General features: G+C 36.4%; 1 protein-coding gene across 1 annotated transcript in view; it reads right to left on the reverse strand.

Annotated features, from left to right (window-relative positions):
* Nucleotides 1–14056, reverse strand: part of LOC145681654 (uncharacterized) — a 175024-nt gene extending 160968 nt beyond the window's left edge. Inside the window, exon 1 of the mRNA XM_081753278.1 lies at nt 13913–14056. The gene's annotated coding sequence lies outside the window, so the exon portion shown is untranslated. The remainder of the gene's footprint in view (nt 1–13912) is intronic.
* Between the last annotated feature and the right edge of the window lie 1727 nt (nt 14057–15783).

Here is a 15783-nt window from a genome sequence, read left to right on the forward strand (position 1 = left end):
TTTGGCATTCTTGCGATTACGACTGCAAAGCCTGAAACAGAAAATCGAGAAATCAGAACTGTACATAGTGATTGGCCACCCGATATATTTAGTTATTGGCCACCATGCCAACAACTGGTAAATATATTCAGATTAACGTGAGAAAAAGATATGTTTCATAAAGTGCATAATAAAGGCTAAGAATATTTTTAAATTGCCACATTTATTAACTGCGCAAATACATAGTAATTGGCATACGTGGCCAATGACTGTAAATGAAGAGTAATCAGGTTATAGAGTAGGGTGGGGTCACTTGCGGGTGTTTTTTTTCTTACTGCGCATGCGCAAACCCTTGACGCTGATTGGCTGGCGCAGGTCACGTGACCCCGCCACGCCCCTTGACGCTGATTGGCTGGCCACGCCCCTTCACGCTGATTGGTCGGTGTAGGCCACGCCCCCGGCCACGCCCCTTGACGCTGATTGGTCGGTGCAGGCCACGCCCCCGGCCACGCTCTTTTACGACCTCCGACTGGCTGGCAGCGGACCCCGCCCCGTTCACGCCGATTGGCTGGCACCGGACCCACCCCGATTGGCTGGCACCGGACCCCGCCCCCTTAACTCCGATTGGCGGACCACGCGCACGGTCTTTTAGGAGGAGTACCGCGCTGATTGGCCGGCCACGCGCAGGGTCGGCACCGGATCACCCTCCACGCACTCGTTCCCTTTTATGACCACTTTTAACATAGCAGATATTACACAGAGACTAAGAAGACATAACGCAGCACATATTACATAAGACTCGTTCCCTTTTATGAGCACTCTTTTAAACAGAAAAGACTCGTTCCCTTTTATGAACACTTTACAATCACATAGCAGAGCTAATAAAAGAGTATGGCATATTTTCCAACCCGAATTTAAACATAGCAGAGAATGGAGACCAATTTTTTGACCTACTGCGCATATGCGCAAAACTGTTTTGATTTCGTCGTTAAAAAAATAACAACACACACAGCAGACCGCAGACTGTTCCAGTTCAGGAGCAGATTACGGCTATGCGCAGAAACATAAAATAAGACATAACATCCCCGTTCCCTTTTATGAGCACTTTATAGCAACATAATAGAGCAGACCGCAGATTGTTCCAGTTCAGGAGCAGACTACGGCTATGCGCAGAAACATAAAATAAGACATAACATCCCCGTTCTCTTTTACGAGCACTTTATAGCAACATAATTGAGCAGAGAATAAAAAAATAACAACACACACACACTCACACACACACACACACACAGCAGACCGCAGAAATAAGAAAAAGAAGTGAAGAACGAATAAAATTTGGATGGCCTATTTTTTCATGTACCAACAAAAAATAGAGCACCAACGACAAAAAGGAAACCGAAGGAGGAATAAATTTGGGTGACCTAATCAGTTTTGTACTAAGCAGAAAAAAAGCGAAGAAGGTAAAATTTAAATACCTCAGTATTTATGTACATTTTTGTACTACTAAAATAAACGAAGGAATAAATTTGGGTGTTCTACAGAAGAAAACGGGGAAGGGCCATTTTATTTAATTTTGTAGTACTCAAAATATACAAAGATATAAATTTGTGTGACCCATTCGGTTTTGTTGGCTTTTTTAGAAAGACTATTTTATCTTTTTGTGCTCTACAAATAAACGGAGGAAAAGCAAAGAGAGACCATTTTATGTGCCTTTTGTAACGAAGAAACAAATTTGAAGGAGGTTCATTTTAACTAATCCTGCTGCGAGTAGATCAATTAGTACATAGTAAAAAAATAAAACAATATGGCATTATTGCGACTTTCATTTTCGAATACATACGGATTAAGCCACTATGGCAAAAAATACTACTCTCTCCTTATGCTTATTTGGAGCAGACTTAAGAGGACCAAGCATTAGAAACCACTAGTAGGGTGTCGATTCAGTAAACTCTACATCTAGTAAAATAAAACGAACCGATAATTTTGAGACAGTTCCATATGGGTAAATACAGTATTAGTAGAAACGATAGTTTTTAATTAAGTAGAGATAAGGAGAGAGTGAAAAAAAATGGAAAATTAAATTTTAAATCATTATTATTATTATTTTAGAGGTCAAAAGGAAGAATAAATGAATTTGAGTGGCATATGTACGGAATTTAGTTTTGTACCGGGCAAAAAAAAATTTGAATGGAATATTTATTTTGTACCAGCTGGGAATTTAGTGTTGTACCATTGTATCAATTTAAGTATTTTGTACTATTTAGTACCACCGAGAAGGTGTAGAATATTTAGTTTTGTTGGCTTCTTTATTTTGTATTAACGACTAAAACCTTTAACACATACTTGGTTGTGTGCATTACAATGGACGAAGTTTTTCATTTCCCTGTGGTACAACGTAATGGTCGCCCCGCTTATTCTAGGTCTACAGTTAGATATTTTCGGTTGGATAATGGAATAAAGCCGTGTTTTGTTGAGCACAATGCCCACTATAACGATGTGGTAGACAATTATTTGATGGATAGATATTTGTTTAATAGTCGCTATAACAAATGGTATATGATAGAATTTGTTAAGCATTTATCGCAGGTAGATATTAAGATAGACTTTTTGTCGTTGGTTACTCGTTTAACCGCACACAGTTCTCTTTTCCAATCAGCTACCTTTTTTGCCATGAAAACTAAGGGTAATAGTTATACCGTGATAGCTTTCTTTCGCTATGGGGGAACGCAGGACACTTTGGATGAGTTATTAAAGTTTTGGAATCATGTGTGCGAGTTCAGGCCAAGTATCCAGATTGCAGATTTACTTGGTTGCTTTACACGATGTGGTAAAACAGGCCTTTTTGCGGTATCTCCTGATACCTATCTGTTGGACCTCGCGGTATTTGGAAACTTGGTGAAAAAGAATAACAAATGGTTTTTCTCACAATAAAGCTATACATACAGAATAATCCATTATGGCAAAAAAAAATACTACTTTCTCCTTATGCTTAGTTGGAGTAGACTTCGATACATTGTGTAAGAATTTCGAAATAATAGCGGTATTGCACTGTACTTATAATAGTCTGTAATAGTGCAGTTTATTTTTCGAGTGAGAGTAGGTTTTAAAGGTGTATTGTAGTCTACCAGCAATAATGATCTCTAAGAGAGTTATTAGGTAAAGATAACCATTACACAGCCATTCTGCGAACACATTTATACGATCCATTTTCTCAGATTTAAACAAAGAAAGACCATATTCTGCCATTCAAACAAACGAAGGAATAAGCTCAGAATTTCTATACCTTTTTGTGCTATTCAAATAAACCTATTCACTTTTAGTTTTGTACCGACCACAAAAAAAGGGAAGAAGGTCCATTATAACACGCTCACTATTTTTATACCATTCTGTATTACTCTATTTCGTTTTTGTAACAACCAGAAGAAAACAGCTCAGCATTTTATACCTTTGTGGTGTTACATTTTGTATATTTTTGTGTCATCCAGAGAACAATTTAAATTGCCTCTCCCGTCACTATATGGGTATTGACGTGTGTTTAGCGAATTAGGTTTACAAAATACTAACGGCGACGCTAAAGTCCAAAGTTTCCCGGTCACTAACTAAATATTTGAGCATGAGATTTAACAATCCGGAGTTGCGTAATAATTGTGTAGAACAGACTACATAGCAATTAGCGTAATATCATGCATGGGCATTTTTGATCACCGCAGAAGAAGAGATTATATCAAAGTAAGAAAAGTTTTCAAAGTTCCATGTTGCTGCAGATATTTAAACAACGTTATGAATGGGTTACCTAACAGGTGTATTGCCTATTGCTCAACGATTCAATTATTTTTAAACTTTCTTTCCTTGTCTAAGTCCAAAAAGACAAATATATATTTTTGCATTTATGTATTTTATTATAATGAAATATAAGATTATGGAGTATATTTGGAAATAATAGAACATACATCATGACGTTAAATTAACGAATTATTTTGCATTGCCTTGAAACATATTATTAATCACGGAGAATGCATAGAATGCTTTTATTGTAGGTATATAAGTAGATGTGTCACACTTGATTTGTTTTTGCTGAAGAGCAGAAAAATGACTAGCATGGAAATTGTTTATGTTTCTCCTAGAGAAAAAGAAATTCAGCGTGAAAACGAAAAACCTATACTGTTAATTCACCCGTCTGACCCCGATTTGCCAGATGAATTACGTGATAAAGTGAGAATCATATATCCAACACAGGAAATAGAAGATGTGTATTATTTTAGACGCTATAATAGATATAATGATGAGATACTCCCGGAAAGTGATGATGACAGTGTTTCAAATATTACCTGTTTTGAACTGGAAGCTAATGAGTGCGGATGTACTAGTGAAAGTATTAGTCATACATGTGTTATACAATTATTTAATGAGTATACACCAAATTCAGTATTATTATGTGAAGCATGTTCTAAACATAATGAGAATGAAAAAGATCACAACTGTTTGCTGCAGTATGATTACGAATTATTGCAAAAGGTGTGGACGATCTTAATTAAATGTGAAATGAGAGAGAAAATCTATAAACTTTATTTAAAGAAGCATTTTAAAGGTTGTAATATTAAGAACACTTATACTGTGGAGAAAAAATTTAATCTGGTATATGAATACATTACAGAGTGTGATTATTATATCAACAAAATAGTAGAAATGTTTTTAGAGAAAGATAAACAATTATTTAATTCTGTAAATGAACACTGAGCCCACTGTAGCATATGCATTTGATTGTGTAAGAATAGAAGAATTTGAACTGTTAACTGGATCAATTTGTATTACTGTAATATTAAGAATTTAATAGATAAGTAACATTGGGCTCTGGCAACTGAATTGCCAGGGAGAGGCAATTTAAATTGTTCTCTGGATGACACAAAAATATACAAAATGTAACACCACAAAGGTATAAAATGCTGAGCTGTTTTCTTCTGGTTGTTACAAAAATGAAATAGAGTAATACAGAATGGTATAAAAATAGTGAGCGTGTTATAATGGACCTTCTTCCCTTTTTTTGTGGTCGGTACAAAACTAAAAGTGAATAGGTTTATTTGAATAGCACAAAAAGGTATAGAAATTCTGAGCTTATTCCTTCGTTTGTTTGAGTGGCAGAATATGGTCTTTCTTTGTTTAAATCTGAGAAATTGGATCGTATAAATGTGTTCGCAGAATGGCTGTGTAATGGTTATCTTTACCTAATAACTCTCTTAGAGATCATTATTGCTGGTAGACTACAATACACCTTTAATACCTACTCCCACTCGAAAAATAAACTGCACTATTACAGACTATTATAAGTACAGTGCAATACCGCTATTATTTCGAAATTCTTACACAATGTATCGAAGTCTACTCCAACTAAGCATAAGGAGAAAGTAGTATTTTTTTTTGCCATAATAGATTATTCTGTATGTATAGCTTTATTGTGAGAAAAACCATTTGTTATTCTTTTTCACCAAGTTTCCAAATACCGCGAGGTCCAACAGATAGGTATCAGGAGATACCGCAAAAAGGCCTGTTTTACCACATCGTGTAAAGCAACCAAGTAAATCTGCAATCTGGATACTTGGCCTGAACTCGCACACATGATTCCAAAACTTTAATAACTCATCCAAAGTGTCCTGCGTTCCCCCATAGCGAAAGAAAGCTATCACGGTATAACTATTACCCTTAGTTTTCATGGCAAAAAAGGTAGCTGATTGGAAAAGAGAACTGTGTGCGGTTAAACGAGTAACCAACGACAAAAAGTCTATCTTAATATCTACCTGCGATAAATGCTTAACAAATTCTATCATATACCATTTGTTATAGCGACTATTAAACAAATATCTATCCATCAAATAATTGTCTACCACATCGTTATAGTGGGCATTGTGCTCAACAAAACACGGCTTTATTCCATTATCCAACCGAAAATATCTAACTGTAGACCTAGAATAAGCGGGGCGACCATTACGTTGTACCACAGGGAAATGAAAAACTTCGTCCATTGTAATGCACACAACCAAGTATGTGTTAAAGGTTTTAGTCGTTAATACAAAATAAAGAAGCCAACAAAACTAAATATTCTACACCTTCTCGGTGGTACTAAATAGTACAAAATACTTAAATTGATACAATGGTACAACACTAAATTCCCAGCTGGTACAAAATAAATATTCCATTCAAATTTTTTTTGCCCGGTACAAAACTAAATTCCGTACATATGCCACTCAAATTCATTTATTCTTCCTTTTGACCTCTAAAATAATAATAATAATGATTTAAAATTTAATTTTCCATTTTTTTTCACTCTCTCCTTATCTCTACTTAATTAAAAACTATCGTTTCTACTAATACTGTATTTACCCATATGGAACTGTCTCAAAATTATCGGTTCGTTTTATTTTACTAGATGTAGAGTTTACTGAATCGACACCCTACTAGTGGTTTCTAATGCTTGGTCCTCTTAAGTCTGCTCCAAATAAGCATAAGGAGAGAGTAGTATTTTTTGCCATAGTGGCTTAATCCGTATGTATTCGAAAATGAAAGTCGCAATAATGCCATATTGTTTTATTTTTTTACTATGTACTAATTGATCTACTCGCAGCAGGATTAGTTAAAATGAACCTCCTTCAAATTTGTTTCTTCGTTACAAAAGGCACATAAAATGGTCTCTCTTTGCTTTTCCTCCGTTTATTTGTAGAGCACAAAAAGATAAAATAGTCTTTCTAAAAAAGCCAACAAAACCGAATGGGTCACACAAATTTATATCTTTGTATATTTTGAGTACTACAAAATTAAATAAAATGGCCCTTCCCCGTTTTCTTCTGTAGAACACCCAAATTTATTCCTTCGTTTATTTTAGTAGTACAAAAATGTACATAAATACTGAGGTATTTAAATTTTACCTTCTTCGCTTTTTTTCTGCTTAGTACAAAACTGATTAGGTCACCCAAATTTATTCCTCCTTCGGTTTCCTTTTTGTCGTTGGTGCTCTATTTTTTGTTGGTACATGAAAAAATAGGAAATCCAAATTTTATTCGTTCTTCACTTCTTTTTCTTATTTTGCTTGGTACAAAAGTGAATAGGTCACACACATTTATCTCTTCGTTTGTTTAAATAGTACAACATGGTCTAGAAATTCTGAGCTAGTTAAAAATTGATTGCTTTGTTTAATCGTGTAGCTCCTCTTTTCTGTTTGGTACAAATTCTAAGTCGGTTAAAAATGGTCTCGTTAGCACGAAAAGAAATAGGACACCCCCAATGAATGGCAGAAAAAAAGTATAGAATGCTGATTCTGCAAACTGAATAGGTCACCCAAATTTATTCCTTCTTCGGTTTCTTTTTTGTCGCTGGTGCTCCATTTTGTTTGTTGGTACATAAGAAAATAGTCCATCCAGATTTTATTCGTTCTTCACTTCTTTTTCTAATTTTGCTAGGTACAAAACTAAATATTCTACCCAAATTTATTCCTTCATTTATTTGATTAATGACCCTTCCCTTTTTCCAGTTGGTACATAAGGAAATAATCCAATCAAATTTTTCTGGTTCGAACAAAACTAAACGCTCCATCCAAATTTGAGTATTACAATATGAAATGAAATTCTGAGTTAGTTATAAATCTCACTCAAGAGACCTTCGTTTGTTTAAATAGTACACTTCTGAGCCGGTTAAATTTATCCGATTGTTTGTTTATTTAAAATACGCCGTTATTTCTCATTGGTGCAAAATTGAATAGGTCAATCAAATTCACCCCTTCGTTTGTTTAAATATTAGAACATGGTCTAGAAAAAATGGCATTTATCATTGGTACAATATTCCTTCGTTTATCTAATTAGTCAAGAAGAGTTAAAATAGACCTTAGCACAAAAAGGCACATAAATTCTGAGGTAGTTGAAATGGCATTTCTCGTCGATAGAAAATTGAGTAGGTTCAGCTTTGTTTCTTTAAATTCTCAGCTGGTTAAAATGGCATATCTTGCTTTCTTAGTCTATCCAAATTTTGAATAACCCAAACAGGTACAGAAATTCTAAGCTAGTTGCAAATGAGATTTCTCGTTGGTACAAAAATCAATAGGGCACTCAAATTTATTCCTCCTTCACATTTTCTCCTTGGTACAAAAATTTTCCGACGCTCAATCTACGAGTCATTCTGGTTTAAATATTTGACCTTTTTGGGGCATGTAGTTACTGGTAACCAATTACTAAATGTGGAAACACCCCCTCAATATGTTGCTTCGTTTACTAGTCTGATTTTTGACCTCCATGGTAAGTACCTTTAGGACATGTAGTAGTTGGTGGCCGATTACTAAATGTGGAAACAGCACCTGAGTATGTGGATCCATTTTCGAGTTATTAGGTTTTAAGTATTTTGACCTTTGACCTGGATGGTAATTATTTTGGGGCATGTAGTACCTGATGACCAATTACTAGATTTGGAAACAGCACCTCAATATGTGGCTCAGTTTTCGTGTTATTAGGTTTTAAGTAGGTTGACCTTTGACCTCGATGATCATTATTTTGGAACTTGTAGTACCTGATGACCAATTACTAAACGTGGAAACACGACCTCAATATGTGGCTCCGTTTTCGTGTTATTAGGTTTTAAGTATGTTGACCTTTGACCTCGATGGTCATTATTTTGGAACTTGTAGTACCTGATGACCAATTACCAGACTTGGAAACACGACCTCAATATGTGGCTCAGTTTTCGTGTTATTAGGTTTTAAGTAGGTTGACCTTTGACTTCGATGGTCAATGTTTTGGATCTTGTAGTACCTGATGACCAATTACCAGACTTGGAAACACCATCTCAATATGTGGCCCCGTTTTCGTGTTATTAGGTTTTAAGTAGGTTGACCTTTGACCTCGATGGTCAATGTTTTGGATCTTGTAGTACCTGATGACCAATTACCAGACTTGGGAACACCATCTCAATATGTGGCCCCGTTTTCGTGTTATTAGGTTTTAAGTAGGTTGACCTTTGACCTCGATGGTCAATGTTTTGGATCTTGTAGTACCTTATGACCAATTACCAGACTTGGAAACACCATCTCAATATGTGGCCCCGTTTTCGTGTTATTAGGTTTTAAGTAGGTTGACCTTTGACCTCGATGGTCAATGTTTTGGATCTTGTAGTACCTGATGACCAATTACCAGACTTGGGAACACCATCTCAATATGTGGCCCCGTTTTCGTGTTATTAGGTTTTAAGTAGGTTGACCTTTGACCTCGATGGTCAATGTTTTGGATCTTGTAGTACCTGATGACCAATTACCAGACTTGGAAACACCACCTCAATATGTGGCTCAGTTTTCGTGTTATTAGGTTTTAAGTATGTTGACCTTTGACCTCGATGGTCATTATTTTGGAACTTGTAGTAGTTGGTGACCAGTTACTAGATTTGGAAACACGACCTCAATATTTGGCTCCGTTTTCGAGTGATTAGGTTTTAAGTGTCATACAAACGACGTCCAGGTAAAAGTAGGTGTGGTATTGATAATCAGCATGGTCGAAAACCCCCATATGCCGAGTTTCATCCAAATCGGTTAAAATTATCATAGAAAGGGCGTATCCCACATGAACCATAAGACCCTGGTAAAAATAAGTATGATATTCGTAATCAGCATGTTCGAAAACCCTCATATACCGAGTTTCATCCAAATCGGTTAAAACTGTCATAGAAAGAGCGTATCCCACATAAACTATAAGACCCAGGTAGAAATAAGTGCGGTATTCTTTACCAGCATTGTCGAATCGGAAATATAAATGTTTCTGCGCATGCATGTTATTTCTACTAAATTGGATTTGCCATACGCAACCAAGTGTGGGTGTATACTATGTTATTTAGGAGATGAATAATAGGTCATAGTCTTTTATGGCCTGCTTGTTGCACGTAGTCTGCTCTATTGAACAGGGACCAACACTGCAACTGGAACAGGCTGTAGTCTAGTGTAATTTTTCTGCGCATGCGTGCGATGTGTAATTAATTGGAAATTTAATTTTACTGCACATAAGCAATCAAGTGTGTGTGTGTGTGTGTGTGTGTGTTGTTATTTTTTTATTCTCTGCTCTATTATGTTGCTATAAAGTGCTCGTAAAAGAGAACGGGGATGTTATGTTTCTGCGCATAGCCGTAATCTGCTCCTGAACTGGAACAATCTGCGGTCTGCTCTATTATGTTGCTATAAAGTGCTCGTAATAGAGAACGAGGGTGTTATGTCTTATTTTATGTTTCTGCGCATAGCCGTAGTCTGCTCCTGAACTGGGACAATCTGCGGTCTGCTCTATTATGTTGCTATAAAGTGCTCGTGAAAGAGAACGGTGTGTTATGTCTTATTTTATGTTTCTGCGCATAGCCGTAATCTGCTCCTGAACTGGAACAGTCTGCGGTCTGCTGTGTGTGTGTGTGTGTGAGTGTGTGTGTGTTGTTATTTTTTTATTCTCTGCTCAATTATGTTGCTATAAAGTGCTCGTAAAAGAGAACGGGGATGTTATGTCTTATTTTATGTTTCTGCGCATAGCCGTAGTCTGCTCCTGAACTGGAACAATCTGCGGTCTGCTCTATTATGTTGCTATAAAGTGCTCATAAAAGGGAACGGGGATGTTATGTCTTATTTTATGTTTCTGCGCATAGCCGTAATCTGCTCCTGAACTGGAACAGTCTGCGGTCTGCTGTGTGTGTTGTTATTTTTTTAACGACGAAATCAAAACAGTTTTGCGCATATGCGCAGTAGGTCAAAAAATTGGTCTCCATTCTCTGCTATGTTTAAATTCGGGTTGGAAAATATGCCATACTCTTTTATTAGCTCTGCTATGTGATTGTAAAGTGTTCATAAAAGGGAACGAGTCTTTTCTGTTTAAAAGAGTGCTCATAAAAGGGAACGAGTCTTATGTAATATGTGCTGCGTTATGTCTTCTTAGTCTCTGTGTAATATCTGCTATGTTAAAAGTGGTCATAAGAGGGAACGAGTGCGTGGAGGGTGATCCGGTGCCGACCCTGCGCGTGGCCGGCCAATCAGCGCGGTACTCCTCCTAAAAGACCGTGCGCGTGGTCCGCCAATCGGAGTTAAGGGGGCGGGGTCCGGTGCCAGCCAATCGGGGTGGGTCCGGTGCCAGCCAATCGGCGTGAACGGGGCGGGGTCCGCTGCCAGCCAGTCGGAGGTCGTAAAAGAGCATGGCCGGGGGCGTGGCCTGCACCGACCAATCAGCGTCAAGGGGCGTGGCCGGGGGCGTGGCCTACACCGACCAATCAGCGTGAAGGGGCGTGGCCAGCCAATCAGCGTCAAGGGGCGTGGCGGGGTCACGTGACCTGCGCCAGCCAATCAGCGTCAAGGGTTTGCGCATGCGCAGTAAGAAAAAAAACACCCGCAAGTGACCCCACCCTTCTTATAGTTATTAGCCACCCCCCGAAAATGAAGAAAATAAAAAGATAGATATCAGAAATTCTGTTATATAGTGCTTCAAAGCTTAAGAAATCCATTATCATCAATTACCACAAGAAAAACAACTTTAAATCCTGAAAGCGATTGATTTATTGTTAGAAGAATCCTTAAGAATTTCATAAGACTTACCTAGAATTTCAGACTGATCCGCACATGTCTTCACTTTCGAAACTCTAGCATTACAAAGGCGCAATCTTGCGGAAGAATGACGATTTACAAACAAAGAAAAGACAATCGCCGTCTGCTTCAGCAACATAATTACGAGAAATTTCGAAGCACGTCCTTATTATTGTACTTTTAATCGCAATGTGGCCAATCACTATTTTATGGCCAATGACTGTATGCTTTACCTTATATTTTGAAACGAAGAGCTAAAAGCTGCTACGAATTCAGCAGCACATTCTACAATTACTTTATTTTGTTTCACAAAGTTTCATACTGGCTTTTTTGTAGGTACTCCAATCCCACCATCTTCTCCCTTGAAACGAACAAAATGGTGACGCTAATGATAGTATTTATATGTCACTTATTTTAAGTTAAAACATCATCCTGACAGTAATAGATAATCCTCTATTTAAGTAAATAATGTTCGTGCTTAGAAAACTTTATTTTAGTACACACGGAATAATTTTCTATTGTGAAAAACCAATGTACACAAATTTGTCCACCAGTGGCATGTCCACTGTCACGGGCAGGACAGGTTTTCAAATTGAAATAAATCGAAATATATTATTAGGATTAGTCCAAAATTTGGTAAATGTGAAGTACACGTGTAAATTGTTATTTCTACTAAGTACGAACCACATTCTCAAATTTAGTAATTCAGTACAATAAATTTGGTAGTTTTCTGTCACGGGCAGGACACTCAAATTTACGTTTATATCTTTAATGATATTATAAACAATTTTTATCCTGTAAGCACTTTTTCAACAGCAACTTGTAGCAAAAAGAAGCAAATTGAATAGCTTGAAGTTACTTCAGCCAAACATGCACAATGTACCGTAAAATGTTGCCGATAACAAGATTAAAAAATTTCCTCGCACCTGACATGTTACAAATTCAAAACTTAGACTTAAAATTTTACGTGAATTCTAAGTATAAATAAGTTTTCCTTTGTGAAAAAGTAACATTTTCTTCTATTTACTTCACATATACGTAAAAATGCATTGATTTTGAGTTTTCGAAAATTTGGGTTCAGGCTCACTTTCGCGTGGAATGGCCCTCAACTGTTATTTCAACAAGACTATAGTCACTGATTTCGCACCCGTCACAAACAAAAATACTCATAAGAATCAACCTGCCATTTTCGAACTCACTTTACCACGCCTACTCGTAACACTAAATAGTTTTGGAATGTTCTTTTCTACTTAACACACTTACGGATTAAATTCCAAGGTTGGTCGTCCGTTTTTAACAAACGTTTGAAAATTTGCCGGCAAGAAATGAATAATTTGATTGTTTGTGTGCTTTAAGAACAGCGAAAGTTTTTATTATTTTCTTATATAAACGGTTCTAAACATGAATCTATTTGGCAAGCGGACGGGACTCCTACGCACAAAGTTACTTCATGGTGGGATTACGGGAATGTGGGCTAAAAATAATTTGCTTTGTGAACATGGCTGGTAATAACCAGAAAAATCTATTAAAAGTAAGTAAAAGGTAAGGTTTAATAAATCTAAAAATAAATTGAACAAAATGCGGTACGCAAATAACTGTAAAGAAACTTAAAGAAAGTTATACTTTTCAATGTTACAGTAACATAAAAGCATGACAGCAAGGATCTAGAACACAGGCCCCACTTCCCATTTAGCTCTAATAAAGACAGAAAACAACGTGCACTGTGGAGCTCTATTCCGCCTTCACTCGCTAACGCTTGCACAGCAATACTATGTGTATTAGTGTAAATATTTAACTTTGGTACAGAAAGGAACCTATTATTACCCTTTTAGCCATAACCTAGGCAGACGACCAACTTCGGAATAAATGCCTAGAACACTGATAAGTTCAATCAGTGGCCACATATACAAAGAAGACAACTCCAACTACTGAATGCAATTACAATTTTAAAATAACTTTAATGAAATAATGATCTCATACTCCAAAACGCACTACCATTTAATATTTAAAAATTCAACGAAAAGTAATCAATGGTTTATAATTATCGGCATGAAGCAACAAACTACTTACCAGTTGAAGTGTTCCATCACACTAGAGAAATACAACTTCCGCTACATGCGCGCGCCTACACACCCACTAGAATGTAAACAATCAACATGTCGTCCATCTGTCAAATTTATTTCGCAAAATTTTTAAATTAAATTTACTTATATATAATTTGCAATCTTGGTTACCAGCAATATTAAATCGACAACATATCTACATAAAAATAAAGGAGAAAGTACACTTGGGAGGTACTACACCAGGTACGTATTATATAACCCCATTACCATTACAAACCTAAATATCAGATTAGGCGATTACCTCTTCAAAATGTGAGTTCCTAAAACAAGTATCACCAAAAATTATAATTTAAACCTAAGGTTAATCCTTTCACATATGTAATTCTGAGAAAAGTAATTACAAAATTATTTATTTTAGCTCCACGTCTCAAATTAAAATGTACTTGTAACCAGTGCGACAGATAAGCTGAAAGAATTTTCTTCTTCTCTCGTAATTTTTAAAAGCTTTGTATTTTCAGGTATAGAATAAAATTCTAGTCGCCTAAATGACTGATTTACTTTTAAAAGAATAATTATAATTTTAAAAATATGTAGTTTAAGGAGATATTGTTTGGGAGCAAGTATAACCTTGCATATATTTCTCAATATGCTGAATTATTATTTTAATATGAACATAGTGAAAAGATCAAACTCGCAAACCCATTTTGCGTACACCATTTATTGTACGCTAAAAATGAAAGAAGGGTACATACAATAGTCGTTTTCGCCTGCAGAGTATATCTGTAACTATTCTGTGAGGCCTTGCTTCCATTTTGTACTAATACACAATAACATACTGAGCAAGGCTATGTGATAATATGTAAAAAAAACAGTATCACGTAACAGTTTCAACAAAATAAATATGTCTTCATCAGACTTCCGCTCCTTCTGGCTGCTTCAGAGTTGGTCATCACTTATATAGTCTCCGGAGATCAACTTTAAATTAGGCTCCGCCCCTTGATTAAAAAGTAACACAAGTGTGGCTTTCACTTTCACTTTTTAGCTGCACACGTGTCCAATTAAAAGTTTACTTTTTTTTCGTTGGATGCATTCTGTCCTCTAATTATCCTTATTTTCCTTATTAATTTTTCCTCTTTCTTTCTTCTTCCTTTTCATTTCTTCTTCTTTAAGCAGAATCTTCTCCCACTCTTTATTTATCGAGAATCCTGCATTCCAATTCAAACCTTGTCTCCTGCCCTCATAATCTCCCTAGCTTCCTTCCATTTTCTCACCAAAGTTGTTCTCTACTTCTATGACCTCTGCTCCTTCCCACCCTATCCTGTGGTTCGTCTCTTTGCGATGCTTGTATATCGCATTGTTGTCCCTTTTCAATCTTACATCATCCTGGTGCTGTTTAATCCTTTCTTGCATTTTCTTTTTTGTTTCTCCTATGTAAATTTTGTTACACTCCGCGCATCCTACTCTATATATTACTACCCTTTGATCTTTGTCCGCTACTACTTTTCTCTTGGTTCTTCTTACTAGTTCAATTATTCTGCTTCCTCCTTTCCTGTATGTCCTAATTCCTGCTTTCCGAAGCATTCTCTTTATCTTCTCTGTTTCTTTGCCTAGGCTTTCGGGAAAAAATGATAAAAATCTGTTTTTTTTTACCCAAAATTTCTTGTGTTTTCCAGGCCTTCACAACACTAGTTCCGACACCGAAACTAGTCTCCATCTTGTCTCGGTCTCTCGTCTCTAATTCGAGACCATCATATTACATTTTGCACTTCTAACATTGAATTCGCATTTACTGACCGCGAAAACCTCTACCTACCCACTTTCATTTCCATAGGAGAGTTTGCATTTTTCTGCCATCTTGGATCCTCCATTTTGAATTTTACACTTTTTGTATTCGATTCATACATAGAGAACTCAAATATCTCTATATATCCAATTTTAGATCCATAGCTTGTTTTGTAATTTGTATCCGGCAAGTTGGATCCGCCATTTTATTTGTAAACATTTGATGTCAGGTTCGTATTCAGTTACCTTTTAAAACTATATGATATATCACGTCACAAAACAATTACATCATAGCTCTCTATTTTGTCCACGTTTTCTAATGTTTCGTAGCGTGCATTGTTCTGATCTTCAAAGAGTTACCACACCCTTTTCAGGTCAAATTCAAGCGAG

The sequence above is a fragment of the Thermobia domestica genome, chromosome 3 (genome assembly GCF_964235325.1).
Source record: "Thermobia domestica chromosome 3, izTheDome1.hap1.1, whole genome shotgun sequence".
In the NCBI taxonomy this organism is placed as follows: Eukaryota; Metazoa; Arthropoda; class Insecta; order Zygentoma; family Lepismatidae; genus Thermobia; species Thermobia domestica.